The following is a 14345-nucleotide window of genomic DNA, read 5'->3' on the forward strand; positions in this document are numbered from 1 at the left end:
AATTTTAGTTTGACAGATTACTGATTTTGAATACATCTGCATACATCGATAGACGAGTTACATACGTATATAAAAAATCGCATCTAAACAATCAGAGGTATGGAAGATATACTTTATATGGCACCAATCTAAGTGATTTTCACTGCTATGTGATCGGTATGTAAACCGGTAACACAATTTATTGGGTTTAGTTTCCTACATAAAGGAGATATATCGCAAAAACTGGTATCTGAACAATCAGTGCTATAGGTGATAAAGCTTATACAGCATAGATTTTGACGATTTTCTCAGTAGACTTTGTATTATTATTTATAAAATATCTTACGAAATTTATCGGTTTTAGCTGTTCAAATAAAGGAGTTTTACAGTAAAATCCCATATCTGAACAATCAGATGTATGGAAGATATATGTTGTAGTCATCCGATCCTTGTTATTTTCACTGTAAGTATTCTGTTAATAATGAGTGAAAATGGTGCGAAATTTCATGTTCCTAGCTGCATAAATGGAGGAGATATGATAAAAGACCTCATATATGAACAATCAGTTGTATGGGGGCTGCAGGTTATAGTGACCCGATCTTCGTTATTTTTACTGTAAGTCTTCTGCTGATAATAAGTGAAAACAGCGCGAAATTTCATGGTCCTAGCTACATAAATGGATGAATTTTAACGAAAAATCTCATATCTGAACAATTAGTTGTATGGGAACTATAGGTTATAGTTATCCGATCTTTTTAATTTTCACTGTAAGTTTTCTGTTGATAATTATTGAAAATAGTGCGGAATTTCCTGTTCCCAGCTATATAAATGGAGGAGTTATAACCAAGGAATGAAACCGAAACCCAAACTGAAACCGTAACCGTTTAAAACCGTTTCGGTTTTCAAAACCGAAACCGAAACCGTAACCGTTATCTTGACCTGAAAAGGAACGATACCGAAACCATTTCAATCACAGGTTTCAATCGGTTTCCAGAAATTTACAAAAATAATAAATACAAATTTCTTTGAAATAAATGATTTATTTAACCAAAATCAGCAACATTTTGCTAAAATTCTTGTTAAGTAGTAAATAAATATGGCAAGGTAACTTTTCGCAAAAATCTGCTGATGACTTTGTTGTTGTGAATCGATAATCGATTAATTATATTTAAGTAGTTTCTTTCCCGTACGCAATGCGAGATCCCGCGTGTGCCCAAAATAGTCCAGAAATCATGCCTATACTCAACAAAATGGGTAATAGAGAGGGAAAATTCGAGCGTATTCGATCGTAAGTGTATTCTTCTTCCTGCCCGAAAAAGCCCGAAATTTTCTCCGAGTAAAAATGGATAAAGTGTCAAAGTGCACATCAGCTGTATTGTGTTTACATGTTGCCTGCATTTACTTGGTGCTTTTAAGGAAAAGTGAATGTCCTGTTGATGTATTTTCAATCTATGTACTTAAAATCTAATTTGTGATACCAAAATTCAATTTCCAAGTGTTTGCATTTAATACCATATTCTGACTGACAACCCAAATATTTTTCCTTCATTTTCTTTTCATTTACAACCTTTAACTTTCATTCTTATTTTGCTTTGGCCAGGCAATTAACAATAAATCCGAAATGGCGTATTAATGATGATAAAATATGACTTCCACTTCGATAAATAATCGAAAAAAACTAGTGAAGACACCGATTGGAATGAGTGGAAAGTGAGTTTTCAAGTAGTTTTCAGCGAAAACTGGTTTTCGTTTAACAGATTTTATATGGACGAAAACACAAGTTTTAGGTCGAAAACCAGTTTTAGCAACGAAAACATGTTTCCGATGTCGGTCAGAACATGGTATAAGTGACAAAAACAAGAACAACGTGAATCAGCTGTTTCTCGACTTGTGGGCACGAAATGTGGGTTTTTGCGTTTCCGTACTTCTGAACTTTGTTCCATTTTTGAAAGAAAATTTTTGTATGGGAGCTATAGGTTATAGTGACCCGATCTTTGTAATTTTCACTGTAAGCATTCTGTTGATAATGGGTGCAAGTGCTGCAAAATTTCATGTTCGTAGCTGCATAAATGGAGAAGTTATAACGAAAAATCTCATATCTGAACAATCAGTTGTATGGGACCTATATGTTATAGTGGTCCGATTCTTCCGGTTCCGACAAATGATTAATACATTATAAAAATACAACCACCTACCAAATTTGATCCGGATATCTCGAAAACTGAGAGACTAGATTGCATACAAACAGACGGACAGACGGACATGGATAAATCAACTCAGCTCGACGTTCTGATCATATAAGTATACATTTTAATGGGTCTATCTCTTTTTGTTCTGGTACTTACAAACATCGGACCAAAGTTATAATACCATTTCATGCTCATGAAAGGTATAAAAATATATACAAAGAAAAATATCAGGGTGAAAGTTCCGATTAAAGTTAAGATAAAGACAGAGGAAGAAAGATTAAGATATAGAAAGGGATATAAATAGAGACACAGAAACTCTCCATACCTAAATCCACCACACCCGAACTCACCTCAACAAAACTCACTACACCTGATCGTAGCACACCTAAATTCAGCACACCTTGACTCACCATAACTGAACGAAGCGCACCCATTATCACCATATCTCACTTAAACTCACCACACTTCAACTCCATTCGGAAAATATTTCGGAATTTTAGAGATTTTCGGGATTATCGGGGCTAAATCAGAATTGTCTAGACTATTTCGGGACTCTAGGGAGTACATTAGGATTTTCAAGACTATTTCGGGATTCTCGGGACTACTTAGAAATTTATGAATTTTAGTTGTATTTATCGATCTTATTATATATGTTTTTTTATCGATAATAATAGTCGATAACCGATATTGTTATTGATATATTTACCAACATATTTATCATTACAGTTATTGATATTTAAATCAGTATATGTATCGATTTTTTCATCGATATAATAATCGATGTAATAATAAATATTGGTATCGATGTTTTTATGGATATAATAGTTGATATTGTTATCGATATTTTTAAGAATATTACTATCGGTATAATAATCGATCTTGTTATCGATTTTGCAATCGTTATATTTATCGATATATTTATTTTTATACAAATTCAACACAGCGGCCAAGGCGCACTTCATTTTTTTTTTATAAAAGTACAGCTCAATATTTAACCAAAACCACGTAAATTCATAATTCAAAACTTTGTGCAAAAATTATAAAAATTCTGCAAAATTGCATCAGATTTTTTAAAAATTAAGAAGTAAAAACAAATATTTATAATTTTTGCCCAAAATTGGGAGTATGGATTTATGTAGTTTTTGTTATATAATGAGTTGAACTTTTATAAAACAAGTAATTTTTAAGCAAAAAACCAAACCGACTTCAATTCTCATAAATATATATATATATATATACATATATATATTTCATGATCCAATGATCGGATCAAAACCAGATATATATATAGTATGGGACCACCTCTGAGACACTGCCTGTCCGATGCAAAAATAAAAATATCGAAATCGGTTGAGGTGGTCCAAAGTTATGCGGTAACATACATAGAATTAAAAAAAATTAAAAATAACCTCCTCCTTTCTTGGAAGTCGGTTAAAAATAAGTTTAAATAAACAAAAGAAATATATGCCAAAATTGGTCAAAATAGGGCGTTTCTATTATTTTGGCAGTGGGGGTAGATACATATGTAGGTATTCAATATGCTATTGAATTGAATATCGGTTTTGTTTTTGATAGGTGCGGCTCCGGGCTTAAGGTAAATGAAGAGAAGTAAAATCCATGAGGCACGCTTATTTATGGGAAAATCAAGTTTGTAACATTTTAGAAGAATTTTAGTAACAACTCGGCTATGTATAAATGTGTGCTGGGCTCAAGATCGAGAACTCAGGTATCCTCAAATTATTCGCCTTTTTCACAGATCATTTTAATAAATATCACACACTCCCAATACCTATACCATAAACGTAGCAAATGACGCAGTACTCCGCACAGTTCTCTAGTTCGGGGCTAAACGGACATAGCTGGAACCTGCCGACACCAGTTTCAGCGGCTACTATCGGATTGTGCTATTAACGCTAGGTCATAAACTTAGCCTTCTTAACCTGCATTATCATCGTTGCCATTGAAGGTAACTGTCTGGCTACATTTGTAATACATTTCTAATACAGTCAGTATCAAAGCAAGACTAGTATCGAATGATTTATATGCGTAACTGTATTAATTTCTTAATTTGTAGCAGGCAACAACAGCAATTTTATAAAGAAATATTTCATAAAACAACAACAAAGCGGTAATAAAAAACATCATTTGGAAGCAGACTAGTTTGTGGCACAAACAACAGCACACTCGGCAGTCAAAGAACACCCATATATATACTTTTGTGTGTGTAACTGGCAGTAGGTGTTTTACTTTATATGTACGTAGGCGGAGCAGATATTTTATGGTAAAAACAATCAGCAGCAACGGCAGTCAGTGGCAGTCAGAGCAAAAGCGTTGAAAATTAATTGCTTATCATTAAAAATTAATACCAGCACCGTAATGAGTGGGCAAGCAACAAGTATGTACATACTTATATGTATGTATGTAGGTAAATTTGATGTTTATAATAAATATATATTTACGTGTGTATTTATATGTAGCATCATCGTCTGTTATAAGGTGTTTATAGCGCATTCATCCATGCGTTCATGAATCAATCGATCCCTCTATAATTCAAGCCCAATAATAACTGCATCTGTATGCAACAGACAAGTGTTGTGTCTATCAAATGTGCAACACGTTGAAAGATTGTGACGACATGCATTATAATTTCTTGTTTTGTGTAGTATTTGTTGTTGACGCTGCTGCTGCTGCTGTTTTTCTAGAATAGAATCGAAAACTGGGCGCAGCAAGCAGTAGGTGATCGCGCGCCATTTCAACATGTACTAGCCTGCCACATGCAACAAATGCCACAAAAGGCGAGCAGCAGCAGTCGATAGTTAGCGCTAATTGCACGCGCGGTTAGTTTTTAGTATGTAGATACACTAGGGTGGTACAAAAATGCACAGGAAAATAATTTGTTTGGAATTTTCTTGCTGCCGCCCATCAGAATTAGAGAAAATGGGAAATAAGAAGACTCGCTTTTTCTATTTTCAAATCAGTTAACACTTATTCGAAAAATATTTTTTGATCGCATAAATAGATATATTTCCCTTCGGAAATCTTACAGCAATAAAATTATGAAGCAAATTTAGCTCTAAAAGTTTAATAATTATTTTTTCAAGGCGTGTGTGATATGTTTACGAACACATAAAACTACCAATTTTTGTAAATAAAAGTTTAGATTATCGGTAATGAGATTTTTGAAGGGTGATTTTTTTGTATCAAAACATATTCATTTAACGATTTTATACTAATTCTGCGAAAAAAAAGGATTTCTTCCCCATATTGAAAAGTAAAATCGTAAACTTGTCCCGAAATGATCTCGAACAAGTCTTGAAACGGTCCCGAAATTTTCTTTTACTTGTCCCAAAATGGTCCTAAAATAGGCCTGAGCCAGTCCCGAAATGGTCCTGAACTAGCCTCAAAGTCATATCGAACTGGTTCGGAACTAGTCCCAAAAAGCTCCCGTACTAGATTCAAAATTACCCCGAAATATTCCTGAATTATCCCCGGAATTATCCTGAAGTAGTCCTGAACCTGTCCCGAAATGCTCCTGAACTAGCCCGAAAATGATACCGAACTAGTCCCGAAATTTACCTGAAATACCCCAAAAATATCCACAATAACTCCCGAAATAGTTCTCGAATAGTTCCGATCAGGTCCCGAAACGATCGCGGAGTAGTCCCTAAATGTTCCTGAAATAGTCCTGAAATAGTTCTGAAATGATCCGTAATTAGACCCGAAATGGTCCTCAAATAATCCTCAACAGGTGCCTAAACAGTCCCGAAAGGATCCCGAGCTAGTCCAGAAATAGTCCTAAAATACCTCGGAACTAGTCTAGGAATTTTCATTTGTGCACACAAGAAGCAATTACAGATTTTCTGTTGGGTTGCACAAGAAGCAGGTGCAAATTGTCTGCTGGGTTAATTTTGTCGACGACGGGAGCTACATAAGTTGTTTAAACATAAACAATTTTGGACCACTCTAATATATGTATGTACATATAAACATTCGTGCATACAAAAATACATTCATATATTAACGAGTGTTAATGTGCCAGTTTTGTGCTGCTGCACAGAGTCATCAGAGGAAGCAACAACTTGTAACAACAATGAACAACTTGAGCGACAAAATACCAGCATAATCAATAGTATCATCAACAGCAGCAACTAGCAACAACAACTAGATATAAATGCATATGTTGCAAGTTAAGCGGTGGCAGCGGGAGAATAGGTGGAAGCAGTGCCTGCAACATTAAAACATTGCAGCAAGCAACTGTATACGTCTGTATTAGGAGCAAAAAAAAAAAAAAACAAATAAGCACTCGAAACACATTGAAGTCTACTGCCACCACGCCCTCTTCGCCTATCCTCTGCGTCCAATTCCTCTTAGGGCCGTTTGCACAATGTCTAGTTAACGCTAACTGGAGGTACATCCTTCAGTTAAGCACGTTAACTGCTTTATCGATCACATGTTATATGATGGGTGTCGATAACGTCGATAAGATGTTTAACTGGGAGTTAGAGTTAACTAGACATGGTGCAAACGGCCGTTACTAGTTTCACTACTACATAACTATATAGACACTCAGCGGCAGTGAAAATCATCAAGTCAGTCTCGATTTCTTGTTTTTTCCGCTGTTGTTGGTGTTTTAAAAATGTGTTCGAGTGATTTGTTTACATGCAGCAACAACTATTAATGAATTTATGTTCTATTCATATACATTTACACATATGTATAAGGTGGCTATGTGCTATGTATTCAGGCACATTAGAAGCACAACACACAAATTCAGAGGCATTGTGTACATAAATATTTTTCAATTGTTTTTATTTTATGACCATAACAAACTCATCAATATTAGCTATAGATTTTTTCGGAACGTAAATATTTTAGAAGCAACACAAATCATGCAATCACGATTATACACACCTACATACCTACAGATGCACACAAAATGCCACAATACATTTCTGCTCCCGATAATACCCTGCAGGAAAAACGTATTATAGATTAACTATGCATATAGTAATCCTACATATAATGAATTTGACTTCTCAATGAGTTTCCTTTCAGTGCCCTATGGGTAGTTTGGTTTCTGTGGCAAAAAGTCGTTTCTCTTACTCACAAGCTTATTGTCTTTGTTAATTGATAAAGAAAACTTCAAACTAAGTTGAGGTGAGTTGAGTTAAAATGAAGTGAGTTCAGGTGAGGTCAGTTTGGATAAGTTAAGGTGAGTTAGGCCAAGGTGGGATGAGTTGAAGTGAGATACGGTGGATTGCATTGAAACAACATTAGTTGGAGTGAGTTGAGTTGAGGTGACGTAAGTGAGGTAAGCTAAATTGAGTTGAGATGTAATGAGGTGAGTTGGGGTGGGGTAATTTAAGGTGAGTTGAGGGGAACTGAGAGGAGTTGATGTGAGGTTAGTTGAGGAAAGGTGAAGGAAGCTGTGTAGCCATAACATATCATAGCATAACAAAACATAATATTACATAACAAAACATAATGTGACATAACAAAACATAACGTGACGTAATAAACATTACATAACATAACAGAATATAACACATCATAACATAACCCAAAATAACAAAATATAATACAAAAAAATTAAAAGCAACATATTGTAGCATAACATAACATAACATAAAACAACATAGCACAACATGACATAACATAACATAACTTAAAATAACAAAACATTGCGTTATATAAATTAACCTTAAATAGCAAACTCTAATATAACATTGCATAGCATAACATTACATACCATGACATACCATTACATAAAATAACATAACACAACATATATCATTCTTCATATTTATCTTTTGTTTCCCCTCTTTACCTTTTATCTTTTGTCTTTATTCCTTTACCTTTATCCTTATCTTTACCTTCATTCTTTTCTCTATCTAATTTTTTCTTACTTATAAACTTATTAATTGATTTATAACATTCAGCGTGTTTCAGATGCATACACGCACGATCGTGAGAGTATAAGTGTAGAGTATCTATGAGCCCACTTGTAAGGGCATAACTCATAGTTCTCACTCATGCATACCTAAGGATGTTCATGCATTGGCACTTGTTAGGGCTTTTTGAAAATTTCTTGCAGTTAACACCTTGTACATACGTCCCTACAAACATAATTTTTCTAAATTTTAATACAAAACTAGAGAATTTGATATGTATGCTTACACACATACATACATATGTACACACCTTTCCTTTTCAATTTTATTTTCAAGTAGCCGTCTCTACTTCATTATATTTGTAAACAATAATTTTTTATAATACCCAAACGAAAAGGGGGAGTGTGGAACCTCCTTATCCACACCTGCACTTCTACTTACAAATAAATATGTATGGGTTGTACTTATGCAGCCACTTCCCAGCAAAAAATGGGTAATCGCGTTTAGTGGTAACGTGTTCTAGAAGGCATAGCGTTATAATGCCTTCGAATTTTTTCGCTTCTTTTATGCATTGCTAGTATTGCAAAGTAGAATGTCCTACAATATTTTATTTATTTCGCTTCTTTGTTTCATTTCGGAGAATGCAAAGTAGAATGTCCTATAATATTTCCTTTTTAATTCGTTTCTTTGCTTCATTTCCGGGAAAGCAAAGTATAATGTCCTACAATATTTTATTTGTTTCGCTTCTTTACTTCATTTCAGGGAATGCAAAGTAGAATGTCCTCCAACATTTTATTTGTTTCGCTTCTTTGCTTCATTTCAGGGAATGCAAAGTAGAATGTCCTACAATATTTTATTTGTTTCGCTTCTTTGCTTCATTTCCGGGAATGCAAAGTAGTCAGCTGAAAAATAGAATGAATATCCAAAAGTTCTTTTTCTACCGTTGCTTTCTGTGGAAATTTGTCTCGCATAAAAATCATGTTTTGCTTTGTTCAATTTGCAGCGAAGTTGAAGTCAGTCGATGAAGTGAAGTACAAGAGTGAGGAAGTACAATATTAAGCTTAATTAATAATGAATATATGTACATACCGATTTTTAAGAAAATCTTAATACCTAAATACATACATACATATGTTTGTATAAAAGCTGATTTATAAAAATTTTAATTTTAATCTTTTAAGACATTTTCTGATTTAAATTTAATATAAATAAGTATGTACTTATCTAGGCATTCTGCATTAGTTTCTCTGTAAGGCATTCTTTGTTCGCTTCTCTGGATTCTGTTTATCCATGCGTTCTCCCTTCGTTTGAAGGTAATGCTGCGGGTAAGGGCTTACCTCCAATGACATGCCCATGTTAAAATAAGGCCTTCTTGAAGCGAAAGGGTAAGCGATTCCCATCGCCTAGCTCGTTTCTACTTTCGTTCCTGTGGTAATCGTGTTTTTTGCTGGGTTGTGCTTGTATTTTTTTTTTTGTTTTGGCTTTTTTTTGTTTTAGGAGTGTCTGTTTTAGGGCCAAATGTTTACACTTGAGATGATTACATACTACGTCGAAGGCGTCGATTGCCTGCCAGGTCCGGGATGGCGGGTAAGCTGTTCGAAGAAATCTACTCATGAAATATCATAAATTTATATTAAATTTTGAATATATTTACTACTTATGTATGTAGCAAGTTGTTGATATCACCGGCTAGGTCAGCAACGCACTCGTAATTTGTGTGCGGATGGGGTGCTGGAAAGGTGATTTTTTACTACTTGAAAAAATTTAAATTGGTGTTAAATGGTTAATGAGTGTCTTTAAATCTTGAAAGTCGAAGGAAATGATTGGATATTGTTGATAATAAAAAATGTACTGGAAATTAAATAAGTAGCGAGTAGTGAATAAAATTATATGGAAATGAAATCAGAGGAATATAATATAATAGAACGAGTTCGAAAAAAATTAAATAAATAAAATGAAAAAGAGAAGTTTACGAAAGAGAAGGAATTGAAAAATGATGTAAAGAAACAAAGGACAATTGATAACAAATTCACGAAATATAAGGAAACTGTATAAATGAGGATGAACCAAAACGCACCTTACAAGTTGCGGATATTGGAATTAAGAAGGCACATATTAGCGCCTAGCTGACAGAGATCATATTACTGTAGTCCTACACTGTTTCACTTTCCACCCGGAAACGAGTGTCTTTGAAATCGAATGGAGCTCCTAATAACCTTACCAAAATCTCGAGCATGATCGAAAAATCGAAACATTCTTAGATAATAAGGAATAGATTTTTACTAAATCTACTATGATCGTAGTAAAATTCTGCATCCATTAAATGAGATAAGATCAATTTCGGGAAGAGTACATATCGATTGCAGCCACAAATGTCATAATCAATAAGGAAGCTACAAGGTACTCGGCGGCTGAAGTCTAATCAGCGAACTTTAAATAATCGAAATAGCCGGTAAATTCGGCAGTTTTTCGATATAGTTTTTTTAAAGGGTCCCAAAGATTTTTCCGTATATGTTTTAGTCGCTGTCTTCATACAGGTATTCGTCTTCGTATTAATCTTCGCCCACACTTTCTTACTCGCTTTAGTCGCCGTCGTCGTATTCCTCTTCGCAATCGTCCTTTCTTACGCCTTTTCATTATTCGTGTTCGCCTTCGTATTCACTGCCGCATTCGTATTTATTTTGATATACGCCATCGTATTTGTTTTCGTAATCGTTTTCGTATTCCACTTCGTATTCGTCTTCATAGTCATGTCTGTATACATGTTGTTTGTCTTATAGTGTGTTTACATGTGGTGATTTTACATGCAACTTTTAGTTGAAAGCAACAGCCTGGTGTGAACGGCCTTTCAACTAATCCCTTCCAATTAAGTTGGGGCAGCCAACTTTTGATTCGCATAATCGCCTCTAAAATTGCCTATTAAATCGCCGCTTGTAAACATCGCATTAGTACTCGTATTTGTCTTTGTCTTCGCTTTCAAAAACTAAATTACGAAATTGCGAAAATAATACACCATTAGCAAAGAAAATACAACCCATCTTGAAGAAAATATAAATATATATTTTTCCTTTTTAAACAATAAAAATTAAAATATAAATAAGAAAAATAGGAATAAAAAAAGGGAAAATTAGCAAAATAAGTTCCTAAAAATTAAATGGTATTAAGTAAATATGTGTTTTTAACAATAAGATTTAAAAATTAAAAGAAAGTTAAATAAAAAAAATTTAATTAAAAAAAATTTTTCCTACAAATTAAATGAATCAAATAAAAAATTTTATTTTTAAAATAATATAATAAAAATAAATGAAAAAAAAAATATAAAAAAATTTATAAAAAAAATAACTCAAAAATTAAATGAAATTTAAAATTATTTTCCTTTTAAAACAATTATTAAAAAAGAAGGAACAATTTTTTGTCAATACCACATTCTTGCGAAATTTAAATTTTGTTTCCCTCCTCCAAGATTCATGCTCTTTTTTAAAATATCTAGATATTTTAAACTAAAATGCAACTTTGGTCTTTTTTCTAGCACGTCGAGATTTTTTTTATTGCTGACACGTATATTTTAGGATTTTTCAGAATTTAAATTTTACTTAAAAAACCAACATTGTTGGATAAAAATACCCATAATATTTAGACTAAGTAGATCAGAAAAATGTAAGTGATTTCGAAGTTACAAGTTCATATGAGGCGGGAGAGTACAGAGCACAGCTCATAGGTATGTAGAGTGTATAGTATCATCATTTTCAACCACATGCTCCATATTCTTCAGCATGACGGATGTGAGATTGTTTGCCCTAAAGTTTTTTTCTAGCGCATATCCATCTTTTTCTGGCTTGAGGGAATATACATAACTTGCCAGACTCTTGAGGTTTAGGGAGATATAGCATTCTAATTTCAAGGAGCCTCTCGAGGATCTCAAGCCTTTAGCAATTGCTAAGTATTTAACAGTTTTTTTTGCCGAATTGAACCGATAATCAGATGAAGATGCCTTTGTTCGTAAAGGTTTGATCAATCTTTAGAAGATTTATTGCTTCGATTCTGTACTATCAATCGAGGGGATAGATTTTAGAGCAATAGCTTGTGCTCATGAGGTTTATTTACTCTCCGCGCTATACCACCAGAATAGATTAAAAACTATCTATGCTTCAAAAAAAAGTTTGAAACAAGTTTTTGAAAATGACAGCAACGCTGCAGCTAACAGATGCCACTTACAAACACCCGAGAGCTGACTGAGAGAATAGCCTTTTATGTGCGAGCACCTACATACACATCGGAGAGCGGTTTTGTGCAGTGAAGTGAGGCGAAATCGAGTTGAGTGAAGTCGAAAACTCATTTAGACATTTGGTTTGCGATATTATTGCGGTTAAAGAGGCGACAAGCCATGAAACCGGTAAATTAAGGCAGAAAGGATAAAGTTTAATTAGAAAACTATTTTTTGACTACATTATTGCATAAATAATCTATTTACGAACACATTCATAGGTACGTACCTACATACAAATATAAATGCTTATTATGCAGCGGTATACATACACATACTTACAAAGCCATAAAAGACTCTTGCTACAGGTGAGCATGGTGCAAGAATTATAGAGGAAGAAGAAGATGTACAAATCTCTTTTCATACATGCATACCATTATATATGTGTATATATGTATATATTAGGGTGCATCGCTCTCCACAAAAAAAAAATGTAACGGTAACGGGGTTTCATCGGATTTATAAAAGTTATTATATTTTAAGACTTCCACCAAAATATTTCGAAAAAAATATAGCATCAAAAATCTTATAATTTTCACTCCGTTGATAAACTTTTTAAACATTTTTGCAGACCTTTTGAGCTTAAACTCTTTTATCATCTGATGTAGGTTTTGGAAAAAAGAAATGTTAAAAGCTAATTTCATATATGTATAAAAAAACTCGATATTTGCAGGTGTTTTCAAATCCATACAGCCCACGTTAATCTTAAAAATTTTGCAAAATATTTTAGCAGAAATCTTAGATTAGATATACATATAATAAAATTTAAAATTCCGGTGCAAAACACCGCAACAACTTTTTTGACGAGGCATCCTAATACATAAACATATAGATGTTTACCTTCCTGCCATTTTGTCGCTGCACTAAAACACATCTCTTTTACTTTTAATTTGTCAATTGGGCAAGAAAGAAATTATAAAGACAACGACGGTTTCGAGTGGAGGAGCCTGGCTCTTCGCAAGCGATATCTGCAGTGCAAAACTTATGTCACCAGCAAAGTTCAACATTTTACCTGCGCAGAAGCATACATTTTCACGCTTTCTTACATGTATTCGTAATTAAATGCACACATCTTATTTGCATTTCGACAAACTTTTCTCGCAAATCAATTTGAATAACTTACATGAGAATACAATTTTTAAGTTCTTTGATAGAAAAGTTTGATGGGTTATGCTTCGGTGAGTTTTGTTGAATGGCGCTTCGAGTTAAGGGTGTAAATAACATAAGTTTTATATTTTATTGCTACATTTTCCTCAATTTTTGTAAAGGTGTAATGAAGTTTTTGAGGATTGATAGCAGATCCAGGTAAAATAGATCAACGATACCCTTTCAACCTGGCGCAGGACGATATATGCTACCGTTCACATTATCATTAGCATAAGCATTATCATTATCATTACCATTGCCAATCCCAATACCATTACTTATAATTAGCATTGCCATTACTGTTACAAATGTCATCGCTAATTACATATTCATTGGCATCTCTATTTATTCATTTTATAATATTTGTCTTTCATTCATTATTTTGTATTCATTCTAATTTCATAACGTTCATTCTTACTGTCGGTATACTGAAATACTCATCTTGTTGGTTTTTGTATGTGAATTCATTTTATGTAAATATAAAATGAGGCAGTCGTTAATTTGAACTGAATAAAGCTGGTTGTCCTGAATCTGTCTGTAGCGACAGATTTCAGAAGTGGTCATGGACCTAAATCATTTAACAGTCGCGGAATTAAAAGAAGTATTGCAAAAACTTAAATTTAAAACGAGTGGCACGAAAGCCGAATCGATTAGCAGACTGCAAGAAGTACATGCAGAAGTGCTAACGCCAATAGTGGAGTCGTATTTGCCAACGGGTGCAAGTGTAGCACAGGCAAATGATGCAAATGAGAAGCAGAATGTGGAACCGTCAAAGGACGAAGTGCGGGTCGTGACGCAGCTCGAGGTGCAAGTTAGCGCACTCTGTTGTGCCGTAGAGAAGCTAAGTGCACAGTTGCAGACTCTTCGCCCAGCAGG

The sequence above is a fragment of the Rhagoletis pomonella genome, unplaced genomic scaffold, assembly GCF_013731165.1.
Source record: "Rhagoletis pomonella isolate Grant_MI unplaced genomic scaffold, Rhpom_1.0 Rhpom_scaffold_00006, whole genome shotgun sequence".
NCBI classification, from domain to species: domain Eukaryota; kingdom Metazoa; phylum Arthropoda; class Insecta; order Diptera; family Tephritidae; genus Rhagoletis; species Rhagoletis pomonella.